Genomic DNA, 6,000 nt, shown 5'->3' with positions numbered 1-6,000 from the left:
TTATTAATGTAGGACAAACAAGTACATCATCATAATGTACAGATTTTTCTTCACTTTTCAACATAGTCACCGTTTCGCTGCACACATTTTTCCCATTGTTCTGCAAGCTTTAAAATTCCCTTGCAGTGGAACCCTGTTCCAGCTGCCTGAAGACACAGGCGCACTGCTTACTGGACATCCTCCACCATCTCGTAGCTTTGGCCTCGCATCTATTCCTGCACAAAACCAAAAAGATGGTAGTTCGAGGGTGCTAGGTAGGCAGGGTACAGAAAACCATTTCCTTTATTTCAATATCTCTGAAGAAGATCTTGAGTAATGGTTTTTCTCTGAACTTTGTGGATTTTGGTCAACAAATGTGGGACCCAGTGGGCACAAACATTTCGTTAGCCTAAGCTTTCAATCATTTCCTACCTCGCACTATGTCCTATTCCAAGTTCTGCTGCGATTTCATTCACAGTGACACATCTTCTTTAATGATGTCATCAACCCTTGTTGCGTTCAGTGCAGGCAGTGCGAGGGCGACCACTACGAGGCTGATCTTAGATGCTCGTGTTTCCATCTTTGCAGTGGCATACCTAGGGTATGTGACACCTGGGGCCAATCATTTTATAACACCCTCCCCAATTTAACCCCCCCAATATAAAAAAATATTTTTAGTAATTTTATTATTTATTTTTATAGCCCCGTCCTTCCCAGAGAGCTCAGAACGGGTTACAGTTTAACATTCACAGTGTTACAATATAACATTACACAGGGTTACAACCTCTCCAACCCCATGATGGCGCTGTGGTATAAACAAAAAAGGCTTCGTTAGGCCCTAGGTCAGGGGTGCCCACATTTTTTGGGCTTGCAAACTACTTTTAAAATGACCAAGTCAAAATGATCTACCAACAATAAAATTTAAAAAAACACAAAGCACACTGTACGCAGAGAAAATGTTAATTATCATTTATATTCTGGTTTTTTTTTTCAAAGAGATCAAGGCAGATGACTTTATGCAATGTCACTTCAATAACAACTATACAAAAATAGACAAATATACCCCCTCCCTTTTTACTAAACCGCAATAGCGTTTTTTAGCACAGGGAGCTGCGCTGAATGCCCTGCGCTGCTCTCGATGCTCATAGGCGCCCTGTGCTAAAAAACGCTATTGCGGTTTAGTAAAGGGGGGCCATAGTGCAAAATATAGACAGTAGATATAAATTCTCAAAACGGCCACATTTTGATCACTAAATTGAAAATAAAATAATTTTTCTTTGTTGTCTGGTCATAATTCAAATCTTGTTGGTCCCAGGCTCTGGTTGTCTTTTGATAATTTGCTTGCCAGGGTCTCCTTCTTTCTTCTTTCTCTGGGCTAACCATCCATCTTCTATCACTGTCCTCCCCTTCCGTTTCCCTTCCCTCCCCTGGAAGTCTGGCATAAGAACATAAGAATTGTCATCTCCGGATCAGACCCTGGGTCCATCAAATCCGGTGATCCGCACATGTGGAGGCCCCACCAGGTGTACCCTGGCATAGTTTTAGTCCCCATATCACTGTATGCTTCTCAAGGGAGATGTGCAACTAATTTACCCTTACCTGTATCACTCTATGCCACTCTTAAGGAGATGTGCATCTAGTTTACCCTTAAATCCTAGAATGGTAGATTCTGCAATTACTTCCTCTGGGAGAGCATTCCAGGTGTCCACCACTCGCTGCGTGAAACAGAACTTCCTGATATTCGTCCTGGACCTGTCCCCCCTCAGCTTCAGTCTGTGTCCTCTTGTTCATGTCACACTGGACACTGTAAATAACTGCTTTCCCTGCTCCATTTTGTTGAATCCTTTCAGTATTTTGAAAGTCTCGATCAGATCCCCTCGCAGTCTCCTTTTCTCAAGGGAGAACAACCCCAGTCTCCTAAGTCATTCCTCGTAGTCCAGGTTCTCCATACCTTTCACTAGCTTCGTTGCTCATCTCTGCACCCTCTCTAGCAGTTTTATATCCTTCTTTAGGTATGGAGACCAATGCTGGATGCAGTATTCCAAGTGCGGTCTGACCATGGCTCTGTATTATAACTTTCTCTGATCTACTCATAATTCCCTTCTTTATCATGCCTAGCATTCTATTTGCTTTGTTCGCTGCTGCTGCACATTGCGCCGACGGTTTCAGGGTCCTATCTGTCAGTACACCCAGGTCCTTTTCCTGTTCGGTCTTTCCCAGAGTTACACCTGACATACTATACTTTTTTCTGCCTAAATGCATCACTTTGCATTTTTCCACATTAAAATTCATCTGCCATTTATCTGCCCACTTCTCCAATTGATTCAAGTCGCTCTGGAGTTCCTTGCTGTCCTGCGATCTGATTGCCCGGCATAGCTTTGTGTTGTCTGCAAACTTGATGATTTCACTGGATGTTCCTTCTTCCAGGTCATTTATGAAAATATTAAATAAGATGGGTCCAAGTACTGAGCTCTGGGGTACACCGCTAGTCACTTTTTCCCATTCTGAGAACTTCCCATTTATGCCCACTCTGTTTTCTGTTCTACAGCCATTTGCCTACCCATCTTAGTATATCTCCCTCTATTCCATGGCCTTGTAATTTCCTGAGAAGTCTTACATGTGGAACCTTGTCGAACGCTTTCTGAAAGTCCAAGTATACAATATCCACTGGTTCTCCACTATCAATTTGTCTGTTCACTGTCTCAAAAAATTGAAGTAGGTTCGTCAAATATGATTTCCCTTTCCTGAAGCCATGTTGACTGGCTCTCATCAGGTCGTGTGTGTCTAGGTGCCGGTCTATGCTATCTTTGATCAGCGCCTCAACCATCTTTCCAGGGACAGACGTGAGACTTACAGGTCTGTAGTTGCCTGGCACTCCTCTCGATCCTTTTTTAAATATCAGCGTGATGTTCGCTATCTTCCAGTCGTCCGGTATCTGTCCTGTTTTGATTGACAGGTTGGTAAGTTTTTGCAATAGTTCTCCGATTTCAAATTTCTGTTCTTTTAGTACTCTCGGATGAATTCCGTCCGGTCCAGGAGATTTATCACTTTTAAGTTTGTCGATCTGGTGGTAAATCTGGTCCAAGTCCACTTCTACTGTGGTGAGGCTGTCCTGTACGACTCCCTTGAACACTTTCACTGTGTCAGGTATTGCTGCAGTGTCTTCCTTTGTAAAGACAGATGCAAAGAAGGAATTCAGTCTGTCTGCAATTTGTTTGTTATCCTTGATGCACCCTTTTCCTCCCAGGTCGTCCAGCGGTCCCACTGCCTCTTTTGTGGGTTTTTTCCCTTTTACGTATCTAAAAAAGGGCTTGAAATTTTTGGCCTCTTGTGCTATTTTCTCCTCGTAGACCTTTTTGGCAACCCTCACCACCTTGTGACATTTTTTCTGATCATCTCTATGATTGTTCCAAGCTTCGGATGTTTTCGTGCGTTTCCACGTCTTAAAGGAGACCTTTTCATTTATGGCTTCCTTCACCTCTTTGGTAAGCCACGCTGGCTCTCTTTTGCCTTTGGTTTTCTTTACTTTGGACATCCGCGGAATGTAGAGGCTTTGTGCTTCCGTGATAGTATTTTTCAGTAGGGACCATGCCTGTTCCACCATTATGGCTTACCCCATCTTTTTCTTGATCCGTTTTTTCACCATGTCTCTCATGCTGTCGTATCTTCCCTTTTTAAAGTCTAAAGTCTTGGTTGAGGTATTGGTACCTTTCTCTTTCCCAACATCAAGTTTGAAGTTTATCATGTTGTGATCGCTCGTCCCCAGCGGGACCGTGACTTCAACTTCCTTTGCCGAACCCGTAATGCCATTTAGGACCAGTCCAAGGTGACGTTTCCTCTCGTCGGCTCTCCTACCATCTGTTCTAGGAAGCAGTCCCCTAGCACTTCCAGGAACTTTGCCTCCTTGCCACAGTTGGAGGTTCCCAGGTCCCAGTCTATCCCTGGGAAATTGAAATCCCCCAAGATTATGACATTACCTGTCTTACATCTTTCCTTTTTTTCGTCTCATCCACAGATCCACCTTTTCTCAGCTACCCTATCATCCAGCATCTCTCCCTCCTTCCTTACCACCCCAGGGTCTACCATCTCTCCCTTTTTTTTCCCAACTACCCTCCTATCCAGTATCTCTATCTCCCCCTCCATACCATCCCTTGTGCCCAACTTCTCTCCCTTTCTGTTCCTTCCCTCCTTAAATCCCATTGTCCACCATCTCTCTCCAACTCCTCTGTTTATAGACTCATTACTTCTTCTCCCCAAAGTCTGGCATATGCACGTCTCTTTGAACCCCCTTCCCTCCCTCCCTCCCTCCCTTCTACACCAGGGCCCTCCTCCCCTGAAGGCCTGCACTGTCCCCCCTGAAGGCCTGTACCCCATCCCTGAAGACCTACCTGTCCCCCCTGAAAGCCTGCACCCCATCCCTGAAGGCCTGCCTGTTCCCCCTGAAGGCCTGCACCCCACCCCTGAAGGCCTGTCTCCCCCCCGAAGGACTACCCCCTCCCCCCCAGAAGGCCTGCGTGTTCCTTCCTGACTTCCCACACATCCTTTTACCTAATTTTAGCAGGGAGCAGCCTGCAGAGAGGATCGCCAGTACTTTAGTGATCCTTGCAGGTTGTCATAGGCCTCAGGAGCTGTCATCCCTTTGCCGTGGTCCCGCCCCTCTGATGTCAGAGGCAGGATTGCGGCAGAGGGAAGACAGTTCCTGAGGCCTATGGCAACCTGCAAGGATCGCTAAAATACTGGCGATTCAGAAAAAAAATTTCGATTCGATTCAGCCTATTGAATCGATTTTTCAATTCAATTCGATTTTCCTGCCCAATTGGGTGTTTTTTCAAACATCCTGGTGGGTTTATTTTATAGCCTCTTCACCCCCTTTGCCTTCTAAGCACACTGGCACTGTGGTGTAAACAAAATAAACAATAAAAAAAGACTTTTCCTCTCTCTGTTAAATCCTAGCTCACGTTTGTGGTCTAACACTAGCTCTGGCAGGATACACGTTTCAAATCTGACATAGTGTAATCACAAAACAGAAAATAAAATTTTTTCTACCTTTTGTTGTCTGGTCATTATTCAAATCTTGTTGGTCCCAGGCTCTGGTTGTCATCTGATAACTTGCTTGCCAGGGTCATAAGAACATAAGAACATAAGAAGTTGCCTCCGCTGAGGCAGACCAGAGGTCCATCTCCCTTCTTTCTTCTTTCTCCCTGCTAACCATCCATCTGCCATCTCTGTCCTCCCCTTCCTTTTCCCTTCCCTGCCCTGGAAGTCTGGTATCTTTCCTTTTTTTCATCTCCATCCACAGATCCACCTTTTCTCAACTACCCTTTCATCTAGCATCTCTCCCTCCTTCCCCACCATCCCAGGGTCTACCATATCTCCCTTTCTTTTCCCAACTACCCTCCTATCCAGTATCTCTATCCCTCCTTCACACCATCCCTTGTGTCCAATTTCTCTCCCTTTCTGTTCCTTCCCTCCCTAAATCCCATGGTCCATCATCTCTCTCCCTCTCCTCTGGTTTTAGACCCATTATTTCTTCCCCCCAAAGTCTGGAACCCCCCCTTTCCCTCCCTCCATGTACTTCTATATCAGGGCCCCCCTGAAGGCCTGCACCCCCCTCCAAAGGGCTGCCTGTCCCACCTGAAGGCCTGTGCCACCATCCCTGAAGGCCTGCCCCCCCTTGAAGGCCTGCACCCCCCCTGCCCAGGCTACCCCACAATGCCTTGCCCCGCCCACATTTACTCATTTTCTTATTTACTTCTTTCCCTCTTCTTGCTTCTCTACTTCTACTCTTCACTGTTCTCTTTCTCCCACCAGACATTTTTCTTTGCTCACTCCATCCCTCTCCAAATACTCTTTATCCTTTTTCCAACCCTATATTTCTCTTTCTGGACAACCTTCCTGGGGAAGAACAAGCTCTACAGGAGGGACGGACTACACCTGAGCACGGATGGGACGAGGAGGCTGGCACACAACGTCCAGAACGGCATAGACATGGCTTTAAACTGAGGAGAAGGGGAAAGCCGA

This window comes from Geotrypetes seraphini, chromosome 8 (genome assembly GCF_902459505.1).
Source record: "Geotrypetes seraphini chromosome 8, aGeoSer1.1, whole genome shotgun sequence".
Classification (NCBI taxonomy): Eukaryota; Metazoa; Chordata; class Amphibia; order Gymnophiona; family Dermophiidae; genus Geotrypetes; species Geotrypetes seraphini.
This window is presented reverse-complemented; position numbering follows the sequence as displayed.